The 12,877-nt window shown below is 43.2% G+C and overlaps 1 long non-coding RNA gene across 1 annotated transcript in view; it reads left to right on the top strand.

The window, feature by feature from the left end:
• LOC131381731 (uncharacterized) overlaps window positions 1-9,591 on the top strand; it is a 15,124-nt gene extending 5,533 nt beyond the window's left edge. Inside the window, exons 3-4 of the long non-coding RNA XR_009210631.1 lie at window positions 6,139-6,216; window positions 9,459-9,591. This is a non-coding gene — a long non-coding RNA (uncharacterized LOC131381731). The remainder of the gene's footprint in view (window positions 1-6,138; window positions 6,217-9,458) is intronic.
• The last annotated feature ends 3,286 nt before the right edge of the window (window positions 9,592-12,877 follow it).

Below are 12,877 nucleotides of genomic sequence, written 5' to 3'. Positions count from 1 at the left end.
AAAATATATATATATATATATATATACACACACATATATATACATATTTTGCAGATGGATAAATGCTAAAGAAGGCAAGTGAAAATAGGTAATGAGATACATCTTCATTTTATCATATTTTGGATTTTTTTTGTTTTGTTTTGTTTTGTTTTGTTTTGAGACAGGGTCTCTATCACCAGGCTGGAGTGCAGTGGCTCAGTCTCAGCTCACTGCAACCTCTCCACCTGCCAGGTTCAAGCGATTCTCCTGCCTCAGCCTCCCAAGTAGCTGTGACTACAGGCACGCGCCACCACATCCAGCTAATTTTTTGTATTTTTAGTAGAGACAGGGTTTCACCATGTTGTCCAGGATGGTCTGATCTCCTGACCTCATGATCCGCCCGCCTCGGCCTCCCAAAGTGCTGGGATTACAGGCGTGAGCCACTGCACCCGGCCAGTTTTTTTTTTTTTTTTTTTTAAACTTTAAGGTTTAGGAGTATGTGTGAAGGTTTGTTACAAAGGTAAACACATGTTACAGAGGTTTATTGTATGTATTATTTAATCACCCAGGTTTTTTTGTTTTGTTTTGGTTTTGGTTTTTTTTTGAGATGGAGTCTCACTCTGTCACACAGGCTGGAGTGCAGTGGTGCGATCTTGGCTTACTGCAACCTACGCCTCCTGAGTTCAAGTGATTCTCCTGCCTCAGCCACCCGAGTAGCTGGGATTACAGGTGCGCACCACTACGCCCAGCTAATTTTTTTTGTATTTTTAGTAGAGACGGGGTTTCACCAGGCTGGTCTTGAACTCCTGACCTCAGGTGATCCGCCTGCCTCAGCCTCCCAAAATGCTGGGATTACAGGTGTGAGCCACCACTCCCGGCTCATCACCCACGTATTAAATCTGGTACCCAGTAGTTATCTTTTCTGATCTTCTCCCTCCTCCCACCCTCCCCTTGGAATTTTAAAAATATTTCGGTTGCTGAACTATAGTTGGAACTTAGCATATTAAGAATTATTGTGTTTTTAATAGTAATATTCTAAGGTATTATTGTTCTTAAAATTAATCCCATCTGTTCCAAAGGGTATATGAGACTGATGTTTTATCTCAGACCTAAAGGATTTTTGTTGTTGTTGTTTAGAGATGGGATCTTGTTATGTTGTTCGGGCTGTAGAGATGGGATCTTGTTATGTTGTTCGGGCTGGGCTCGAACTCCTGACCTCAGGTTATCTGCTCACCTTGGCCTCCCAAAGTGCTGGGATTACAGGCATGAGCCACTGCACCTGGCCACAAGATTTTATACATTCATTTTTTTGCTGTATAATAATAGACAATATTGTTTACCAACTTTTTAGAAAGTAATAAAATTAAGCTAAACCAGTAATAGAATAGTTTTCAAGCTTTTTTATAATAGAAATTGAAGGGCCAGGCACGGTGGCTCACGCCTGTAATCCCAGCACTTTGGGAGGCTGAGGTGGGCGGATCACAAGGTCAAGAGATGGAGACCATCCTGGCCAACATGGTGAAACTCCGTCTCTACTAAAAATACAAAAATTGGCTAGGTATGGTGACGGGCACCTATAGTCCCAGCTACTCAGGAGGCCGAAGCAAGAGAATTGCTTGAACTCAGGAGGCGGAGGTTGCAGTGAGCAGAGATCGCACCACTGCACTCCAGCCTGGCGACAGAGTGAGATTCCATCTCAAAAAAAAAAAAAAGAAAGAAAGATAACATAATCTTTAAATTTTTGCCATTTATAGCCAGATCCCTAATTTCCTTATTTTATTTTATTTTTTATTTAAGAGAGACGGGGTCTCACTATGTTGCCCAGACTGGTCTCAAATTCGTAGGCTCAAGCAATCCTCGCTCCTCAGCCCCACAAAGTGCTGGGATTACAGGCATAAACCACCTTGCTCAGCTCCAGATCCCTAATTTCTACCTTTTCTATTTAAACTAAATCTTATTGCTCAGACTTTCCCTCCATTACACATTAATGGACCTGAACCTAAACAGTGGTTTGTAGATCACTGAACAAGCTTAGAAAAAGTCATCAACTCAGTGGTGATAAGCACCCCAATCACCCTGATTATGGTCTCTGAAGATGATTTCCCACTGAACTCCTTGCAAGCTTAGGGAAGGAAATGTTCAAGATGGGCCCAAAACATTTTATTATACCATGAAGCTATCAAAGCTATCAAGATCATGTTAAAACGACATAAGGTCCAACTTGAAGTGACTCACATTGACCAATGATTTGTCAATTTGAGAATCAAAAAGCAGAATAACATTTGGCCAGGCTTGGTGGCTCACGTCTGTAATCTCAACACTTCGGGAGGCTGAGGCAGAAGAATTGCTTCAGTCCAGAAGTTCAAGACTAGCCTGGGCAACATAGTGAGACTCCATCTCTACCAAAGAATACAAAAATTAGCCAGGTGTGGTGGTGTGGTCCTGTAGTCCCAGCACTTTCAGAGGCTAGGAGTTGAAGGCTGCAGTGAGCTATTTTTTATTTATTTATTTATTTATTTATTTATTTATTGAGACGGGGTTTTGCTCCTTGTTGCCCAGGCTGGAGTGCAATGGTGCAATCTCGGCTCACCGCAACCTCTGCCTCCTGGGTTCAAGTGATTCTCCTGCCTCAGCCTCCCTAGTAGCTGGGATTACAGGCATGCACCACCATGCCCAGCTAATTTTGTATTTTTAGTGGAGACAGGGTTTCTCCATGTTGGTCAGGCTGGTCTTGAACTCCCGACCTCAGGTGATCTGCCCGCCTCGGCCTCCCAAAGTGCTGGAATTACAGGCACAAGCCACTGCGCCCGGCCTGCAGTGAGCTATTATCATACCACTGCACTCCAGCTTGGGCGACAGAGTGAGGCCCTGTTTCAAAAAAAAAAAAAAAAGACATGAGATTTTTCAGCATTAGTTTAAAAAAAAAAAAAAGCAGGCCGGACGCGGTGGCTCACGCTTGTAATCCCAGCACTTTGGGAGGCTGAGGTGGGCAGATCACGAGGTCAGGAGATCGAGACCACGGTGAAACCCCGTCTCTACTAAAAATACAAAAAATTAGCCGGGCGTGGTGGCGGGCGCCTGTAGTCCCAGCTACTGGGAGAGGCTGAGGCAGGAGAATGGCGTGAACCCGGGAGGTGGAGCTTGCAGTGAGCCGAGATTGCGCCACTGCACTCCAGCCTGGGCGACAGAGCGAGACTCCGTCTCAAAAAAAAAAAAAAAAAAAAGCAGACAAAATAATTTTTTTGGATTGCAACATATCTTATATATTAAACTCTGTGTGTTCCTAATATTAAAACATTTCAAAAACTTTTTTGGTTGCCTTGGTGAGGGACCAGGGAACAAACCCATTCTGAAATTTAAATACATGTAAACAATCAAGTATTTGTCCTGACTTTCCTGTATTAACTATATCCCAGAATAAATAGTTGGTAAAGGAAAATAATTCCAGCTAAAAAATAAAGAAGAAATGACAGAGTTCGAATGTCACCATTTTGCAACCCCTAATGAAATAATGGATCCAGAGAATGGTTATCAATGACTGCAAACCACTTACTTAAAAAGCTGATGGGGGGCTGGGCACGGTGGCTCACGCTTGTAATCCCAGCAGTTTGGGAGGCCGAGGTGGGCAGATCACTTGAGGTCAGGAGTTCAAGACCAGCCTGGGAAACATGGTGAAACCCCATCTCCACTAAAAATACGAAAATTAGCCGGGTGTGGTGGCACATGCCAGTAGTCTCAGTTACTTGGGAGGCGGAAGCAGGAGAATCGCTTGAATCCAGGAGGTGGAGGTTTCAGTGAGCCGATATCGCACCACTGCACTCCAGACTAGATGACAGAGTGAGACTCTGGAGGGGTTTTTTGCTGTTTTTTTTTTTTTTTTTTGAGACTTCATCTCAAAAAAGAAAAAAAAGACATATCTTACACCAGGCATGGTGTCATTCACTTGTAGCCCAAGCTACTTGGGAGGGTGATGTGGGAGGATGGCTTGAGCACAGGAGTTTGAGACCAACCTGAACTACATAGCAAGATCCCCATCTCTAAAAAATAAATAAAAATTAAAAACAACATTTTACTTTTCTTGTACATTTTGTGTACATTATTGTTTTCCTCATTTTTAGTTTGTTTTATTTGGGACAGTCTTGCTCTGTCACCTGGGCTGGAGTGCAGTGGCACAATCATAGCTCACTATAACCTTGAACTCCTGGGCTCAAATGATCCTCCCCCCTCAGCTTTCCAAGTAGCTAGGACTACAGGCATGTGCCACTATGCCCAGCTGACTAAAAAAAAATTTTGTAGGGATGACGTCTCACTGTGTTGCTCAGACTGGTCTTGAACTGTTGGTCTCAAGTGATCCTCCTACCTCAGCTTCCCAAAGTGCTGGGATTACTGGCATAAGCCACTACATCCAGCCCTATTTCTACTAGTTTTAATTACATATATTATAATTTTTAAACACGCAGTAACTTTAGTGAAACTGCCTTTGCAAAGATTATGACAGAGAAGTCTAACATGGTTGACTCCATCTTGTTGCTAGCCTTGCTGGCTATCTTTGCTCATTCCTGAGCAAAAGCCAAGCTAACCATGGTAGGAATTTAGTTTATAGTTTAACATGGATGTCCAGATCTCTATCACTCAGGATTACATAAGGCTGTATCCTCAGGCAACATGACCCTAACTGGGCCACAGGAACTCCTTGTCAGGTTGCTGGTTTGGCTGGCTGCTTGGCAGGAACCATGGAGGGGGAGCACCAGGAGTTTGGAGCCCGCCTGGTGGCACTACTGTTGCAGCAGTTTCAGTCGGCCTCCAGGCTCCTCAGGTCCAACTGGTTCTTTGGCTCTGGGTGAAGAGGGTGCCTGCTTCTTTTGTGGGCACCCTGGGCATATCAAGAGGCGCTGCTATGCGTGTCAGCCATGGCTGCAATTGAATCTTGGCGAGGCTTGTCCACCTGGACCTTTAGAGTGGCTGTAGAGCTGCCCTGGGGAAATTCTGTGGATGTTTCTTGTACTCGGAGCTGGTCCTTTGGGAGAGCTGGAGGTTGCTGTTGCTGATGAGACTGTGCAGTTTTAGAGGTGGCTGACAACCGCTGTTTATGGCAGATGGTCATTGCCGCAGGAGGCTGCTCCTTTCTTTGTGCATTTGTTTAAGAAGAGCGCTCTTTATGGCAGGTGTGCTGTGAAGGCACTGTGCAGCCTAGTGTCGTGGCGTATCCCTCTTTTGGGGGACTTGGGATTCAGTATAAAGTCCTTGATTTTTAAAGGCCTGGATGTTCTGCCTTCCAACTTTGACTTCTTTTCATATATTTGGATAGTTGGGCCCTAAAAGCTGCAAGTACTTAATTGGCCATGTTCCTTAATGGGCTCAGTCCAGTTGGAGAAACAGGCTAAATTAAAAGCTATTTATCTAAATGAAGTTGGTCTCCTTGTAGAGTCCTATGGTGAATTTCTGTGATTTGTGTTGCCTTGGCATCCTTTCTTAGTCTTCCACTAGCACACCCAGACTCCTTCTTGAAGACACTTGGATTCTTTCTCTCTCTGCTTTGAGATGTGGATTGTGGCTGGGCATGATGGCTCATGCCTATAAAGCCAGCATTTTGGGAGGCTGAGGTGGAAGGATCGCTTGAGGCCGGGAATTCAAGGCCATACTGGGCAACAGAGTGAGACCTTGTCTTTACAAACTAATAATAATAATAATAATAATAATAATAATAATAATAAAAAGAAGAGATGTGGATTGCTATTCTGATTTCTCTGGGGCTCATTGAGGACTTGGGCTGTGTGGGACAAGTGAACTTTGACTTGTTATATTTGCAGGGGCATAGTTTGAATCCAACTGTCCTTTTGGACTAGTGAGTTTTGCCAGTCTCACGGCTAGAGTTTTGAAATCAAGGCTGTAGAGTCTTTGTTTGCATCTGTCTGTATCCTTTTTTTTTTTCCCCCTCATGCAGGACACAACTGTCTTTATCTTTATCTGTATATGTGTGTATGTCTGTTTGTATATTGTCTGTGGTACCAAATGGGCTTATAAATAAAGAAGTGCTCATAAATTAAGCAAATAAGCCCAAATGCTTTTCAAGTGTGATTTTAGCAATCTTTGGTAAATAAACATAGTTTTGTTTTCTCTTTATTTTAAAAACATTTTTATTTATTTACTTTTTTATAGATACGAACTCTCGCTTTGTTGCCTCGGCTGGTCTCAAACTCCTGGGCTCAAGAGATCCTCCCACTTCGGCCTCCCAAAGTCAGTAAATATAGTTTTTAAATTGTTGGTAAAATAAAATAAAAACATATTCGAATTTTAATTCAGATATTTTTTGCCTGGATCTATTGGTTAGGTAGGTTTATGCTGTCACTGCTAGATGTTTTAATGCCATAAACCTGTTGCTTCTCTGATATTTTTGATACTTGCTTATGAAGACATGAAAGTGTGGTTTTTGTTAAAGGGAAGGTAATTTTGTATGATTTAGAGGTGGGTTTTTTGTTTGTTTGTTTTTTGTTTTTTTGGGTTTTGTTTGCAATGGAGTCTCACTCTGTCACCCAGGCTGGAGTGCAGTGGTGTGATCTTGGCTCACTGCAACCTCTGCCTCCCATGTTCAAGCGATTCTCCTGCCTCAGCCTCCCAAGTAGCTGGGATTATAGGCGCCCGCTACCATGTCCGGCTAATTTTTGTATTTTTAGTAGAGACAGGGTTTCACCATGTTGGTCAGGCTGGTCTCTAACTCTTGACCTCAAGTGATCTGCCAGCCTGAGCCTCCCAAAGAGCTAGGATTACAGGTATGAGCCACTGTGCCCAGCCAGTTTGAGGTTTTTAAAAGTTGTTTTAAAGTTGAAAGAAAATATGATAAGACTAAAGAAATCTAGAAGTTGGGGAAAGACAAAAATAGTCAAAAATTTGTAAGAGGTTATAAATAAACCAATTACTAAAAAATTTTTGAGAAAGTTGAGGAAATATGAATGCTGACCAGATATTTACTGGTATTAAAGAAAGATTGTTTTTAAAAAAGATAATAGCTTTGTGATTTTTTAACTTCTTTTTTTTTTTTTTTTTTTACATGGCGTGTTGCTCTGTCGCCCAGGCTGGAATGCAGTGGTGTGATCCCAGGTCACTGCAACCTCTGCCTCCCGGGTTCAAGCAATTCTTCTGCCTCAGCCTCCCGAGTAGCTGTGATTACAGACGTGTGCCACAATACCTGGCTAATTTTTGTACTTTTATTATTATTTTATTTATGTATTTATTTATTTATTTTGAGATGGAGTCTTGCTCTGTCGCCCAGGGTGGAGTGCAGTGTCGCAATCTCTGCTCACTGCAGCCTCTGCCTCCCAGGTGATTCTTCTGCCTCAGTCTCCCGAGTAGCTGGGATTACAGGTGCCCGCCACCATACCCGGCTAATTTTTGTATTTTTAGTAGAGATGGGGTTTTGCCATGTTGGCCAGGCTGGTCTCAAACTCCTGACCTCAAGTGATCCGCCCACCTTGGCCTCCCAAGGCAGGGAGCCTGCTGGGATTACAGGCATGAGCCACCATGCCCAGCCAAAATGTTTTAAATGTTTCTATACCACCATCTATGTCAAAGATCAAATGGTCTCTCTGCAGCTGGAACAACGGAAACTCAAACGGTCCACACAGTAGTTCATACCTATAAGTCACCAAACCTAAACTAAGTTGTTATCTGACCTTCTGGAAATGAGGAGAGATAGATAACTGCCAGTTTCCTAAACAGGTCAGTTTAAATCTTCATGTAAGCATGATAAGGAAGTTCCCTCTAATTTCATCCTTACACACGAAAAAGTAGCCTTAAATAACCTGATATTAACTCATCAGTTATTTTTCTTTTCTTTTTTTTTTTTTTGAGATGGATTCTCGCTCTGTCACCCAGGCTGGAGTGCAGTGGCGCGATCTTGGCTCACTGCAATCTCCGCCTCCTGGGTTCATGCCATTCTCCTGCCTCAGCCTCCCGAGTAGTTGGGACTACAGGTGCCTGCCACCACACCCAGCTAATTTTTGTATTTTTAGTAGAGACGGGGTTTCACTGTGTTAGCCAGGATGGTCTTGATCTCCTGACCTTGTGATCCGCCCCCCTCGGCCTCCCAAAGTGCTGGGATTACAGGCGTGAGCCACCGCGCCCGGCCACTCATCAGTTATTTTTCTATCATTTTGTCTTCCTGTCCCCACTTTACAAGAAAAGTAACTTTGAAAGGACTAATACATTATTTGTTTTTTGCTTCTGCTTTCTTCAGCCCTTCTCTGTCTGTAAAGCCAACTTCTTTTGCACAGCTCACTGGAACATTTATTTTTATTTGTTTTTGTTTGTTTGTTTGTTTTTGAGACGGAGTCTCACTCTGTCGCCCAGGCTGGAGTGCAGTGGCGCAATCTCAGCTCACTGCAAGCTCCGCCTCCCGGGTTCACGCCATTCTCCTGCCTCAGCCTCCCGAGCAGCTGGAACTACAGGTGTCCGCCACCACGCCTGGCTAATTTTTTGTATTTTTAGTAGAGACGAGGTTTCACCATGTTAGCCAGGATGGTTTTGATCTCCTGACCTCGTGATCTGCCCGCCTCGGCCTCCCAAAGTGCTGGGGTTACAGGCATGAGCCACCGCTCCCGGCCTTTTATTTGTATTTTTATTTTTTGAGACAATGTCTCACTCACTCTGTCACCCGGGCTGGAGAGTGGAGAGTACTGATGCAATCTTGGCCCACTGCAGCTTCACCCTCCTCGGCTCAAGCGATCTTCCTGCCTCAACTTCCCCGGCAGCCAGGACTACAGGCTTGCACCACCATACCCAGCTAATTTTTAAATTTTTTTTTTGTAGAGACAGGGTCTTGCTATGTTGGCCAGACTGGTCTCAAACTCCTGGCCTCAAGGGATCCTTCTGCCTTGGCCTGCCAAAGTGCTGGGATAGAATAAGTGTGCTGGGGCCACCATGCCGGGGCCACCCTGCCCAGGCCACCACACCTGGCCCACTTACTCTATTTTATGGAATGAAGTGTTACCCAATTCTGGCTTTTTTTGAGACAGGGTCTTGCACCACTGCTCAGGCTGGAATGCAGTGGCATGATCTTGGAACACTCCAACTCCACCTCCAAGGCTCAAGCCATCTTCCCACCTCGGCCTCCCGAGTAGCTGGGGCCACAGGCATGTGCCACCACGTCCAGCTAATTTTTGTATTTTTTGTAGAGATGGGGTTTTGCCATGTTGCCCACGCTGGTTTGGTCTCAAACTCCTGGTCTCAAGCCATCCACCCACCTTGGTCTCCCAAAGTGCTGGGATTACAGATGTGAACCAATGTGTCCAGCCTTTTTTTTTTTTTTTTTTTTTTGAGCCAAATTCTGGCTCTGTCACCTAGACTGGAGTGCAGTGGTGCCATCTTGGCTCACTGCAACCTCCACCTCCGAGACTCAAGCAATTCTCTCACCCCAGCCTCCTGAGTAGCTAAGACCACAGGTGCTCACCACCACGCCTGGTTAACATTTGTGTTTTTTGTAGAGATGGGGTTTTGCCATGTTGCCTATGCTGGTCTGGAATTCATGAACTCAACAGATTGTCCCGCCTCCGCCTCTCAAAGTGCTGGGATTACAGTATGAGCTACTGCACTCGGCCTGCCCAATTCTAGAACCGCAATAAAGTCAGTTGAGATCTTTGCATTTGTTGTAATTTTGTCCTTTGACCAGGATGATACAGGAACTTGAATACAAGACTTTCCTAGTTTACTACAAGTTTATTTTTCAATGCTAACTCAGTAGTCGCTGGACTGGGTCCATAATTAAGGATCCCAGAGGTTTGATAGTATTCTAAAACAATGTACCATGTCTATTCATTTGAACCTAATGGCAAAAATCCTAAAGGGCTTGATGAGACAGATTATTCCTTCCCCAGTCTTGCAGAGTTAGAGCTAACTGTGGAAATGTTTTTTTGCCTAGTGAAGAGGCTGGTGCATTTTCTCCACTTATCCAATTTGCCCTCTATGATTAATTATGGACTAGAAGGGAAGTCAGTGTATATCTCATCTTACTACCAGACATATGGACTAGTCCAGTGGCTGAACCAGAGGGACCGACTTAAGGGAAAATATTCAGATTAAAATTAATGATTAAGGAAAGAAAGGTGAAATTGTTGCTGAAGGGAAAGTCAATAAATATGTTGTATAAAAGGAAAAACCTAACAATTTTGGTGAGGCATAAAGAGAGGTTTAGAACAAGAAAATAGTCTTAGCTTGGACTCAGATGTTTGTTGGGGAGAAGAACTCTAGCAAAACAACTTCTTTTGAAGAGCCAAGAAGTAAGCTGAATGAAAACAGCAAAAATTATCAGGAGTAGTCTATATTTTCAAGATGAATGAAAAAAGAGGAGCTCCAACTGTGACTATAGAAAATGCTAATGTGGGTATGTCTTTTGGTTTTTGTTTCACAGGACATTATTGCTAGAGGAGAATTTGCCAAAGGAATATATAGACTTGGTTAATGATAGGTTATGATTCCTTTTTTTTTTTTTGAGATGGAGTCTTGTCGCCCAGGCTGCTGGAGTGCAATGGTGCAATCTTGGCTCACTGCAACCTCTGCCTCCTGGATTCAAGCGATTCTCCTACCTCAGCCTCCCAAGTAGCTGGAATTACAGGTGCCCACCACCAAGCCTGGCTAATTTTTATATTTTTAGTAGAGATGGGGTTTTTCAATTTTGGCCATGCTGGTCTAGAACTCCTGACCTCAGGTGATCCACCCGCCTCGGCCTCCCAAAGTGCTGGGATTACAGGTGTGAGGCACCATGCCCAGCCAGATATTAATATTAACTAAATATATTCTTTTTTGTTGTTTTTTTTTTTCGAGATGGAGTTTCACTCTTGTTGCCCAGGCTGGAGTGCAATGGCACAATCTTGGCTCACCGCAACCTCCGCCTCCCGGGTTCAAGCGATTCTCCTGCCTCAGCCTCCCGAGTAGCTGGGATTACAGGCATGTGCCACCACACCCAGCCAATTTTTTTGTATTTTTAGTAGAGACGGGGTTTCACCATGTTAGCCAGGATGGTCTCAATCTCCTGACCTCGTGATCCGCCCACCTCAGCCTCCCAAAGTGCTGGGATTACAGGTGTGAGCCACTGTGCCCAGCAATATTAACTAAAAATATTCTAAGACAATACCGGCGTGCAGTTAGATTATCATCAGTGCCCTGTTTAAAAGATTAAAAAAGTCTGGGCTCATGCCTATAGTCCCAGCACTTCGGGAGGCTGAGACAGGAGGATCACTTGAGCCCAGGAGTTTGAGATCAGCCTGGGCAACACTGTGTCTATTATTATTTTTTTAAAAAAAGGAAAACAAAAAAAAGATAAATAAAATATATTAAGGATAGAATATTACCTAATTTAGGGGGAAAATGGAGAAAAACTAATAAGCAGAATGTTTTGACTTCAGAACCCCACTACTTAAGAGGGAAGTCAAAACTGGCTGTTCCAATTCCAATTCCAACCATCCTCAACACATAGCAGTTCATTTGACATTAAAATACTTGGCTACACTTTCAGTTGCTATGATATCAGGGTGTGGTTGGCCAAGAGTGTGGTCAGATTCCAAAAAATGATGTTAGGATAGTCAAACATGCAATATAGTTTAAACATAATCTAGAGTCTCCTCTAACTCCAAGCTAAGGGCATCATGGTTCATATCTAAACTGAGAGTGTGAGAAAATGTAAAGAAAGGTGTTCATGGATAAATTGGTATGTTTTGTGAAATATTTTGTAGCATCCAACATGAATTGAAATGGGAAGAAGTTGGAAACAGAAACCTACCAAGAAATCATTTTTAGTTCTTTAGTATTAATTAACTAGGGCCAGAGCAAAAGTTTTGAGAGAGCATAAAATCAGTTGAATCCAGCAGATAAGAATGAAAGAGATGATATTTGGCAATATTTTGAAAACATAGTGTATAAGCAGTCTTACCTTAAAATTGTAGAAAACAATATATTAACATTTGTATTTGGACTGGACAAAATATATGACAAAAATTTCTAGGCAGAATGATCTATAATGGGTGGAGGCCTGCTTTTCCTACTGGAAGACTGACTACTTACAAACATAATTTAAGACCAGATACCATTTTCGATGATTAAATCATAGAACTACTGAGTAATATAAGGCCAAGGACAGACACTGTGGTTATTTAGTGATTGAATAAACATGACATAGAAACAGAACACACAGTACTTGGCTTTGATAAATAGTTCTCCACCCAAATACTGAAAATCATAAGCAACGACTGCCATTAAATTATGGATGACTCTGCCCACCAATTATTTGCAAGCAGAGTAGATAGGCCATCAAGAACAGGGTAAAGTGAAACAATAGTCATTAGCCAGCAATAGTTGAGCAATTTTTTTTTTTGAGACAGAGTCTTGCTCTGTCACTCAGAATGGAGTGCAGTGGTGCAATCTTAGCTCACTGCAACTTCCACCTCCCAGGTTTGAGTGATTCTCCTGCCTCAGCCTCCTGAGTAGCTGGGATTACAGGTGTCTGCCACCACACCCGGCTAATCTTTTTTGTACTTTTAGTATAGAGGGGGTTTCACCATGTTGGCCAAGCTGGTCTTGAACTCCTGACCTCAAGTGATCCACTCGCCTTGGCCTCCCAAAGTGCTGGGATTACAGGCATGAACCAATGCACCTGGCCTTTTTTTTTTTTTTTTTTTTTTTTTTCACCTGGCCTTTTTTTTTTTTTTTTTTTTTTTTTTAGACAGAGTCTCACTCTGTCACCCAGGGTGGAGCATGATCTCAGCTCACTACAACCTTCCCCTCCTGGATTCAAGTCATTCTTGTGGCTCACCCTCCTGTGTAACTGGGATTAAAGTGCGCACCAACACGCCCAGCTAATTTTTTGTATTTTTATTAGAGATGGGGTTTTGCCGTGTTGCCCAGGCTGGTC

Source organism: Hylobates moloch, unplaced genomic scaffold (assembly GCF_009828535.3).
Source record: "Hylobates moloch isolate HMO894 unplaced genomic scaffold, HMol_V3 SCAFFOLD_17, whole genome shotgun sequence".
Lineage (NCBI taxonomy): Eukaryota > Metazoa > Chordata > Mammalia > Primates > Hylobatidae > Hylobates > Hylobates moloch.
This window is presented reverse-complemented; position numbering and strand designations above follow the sequence as displayed.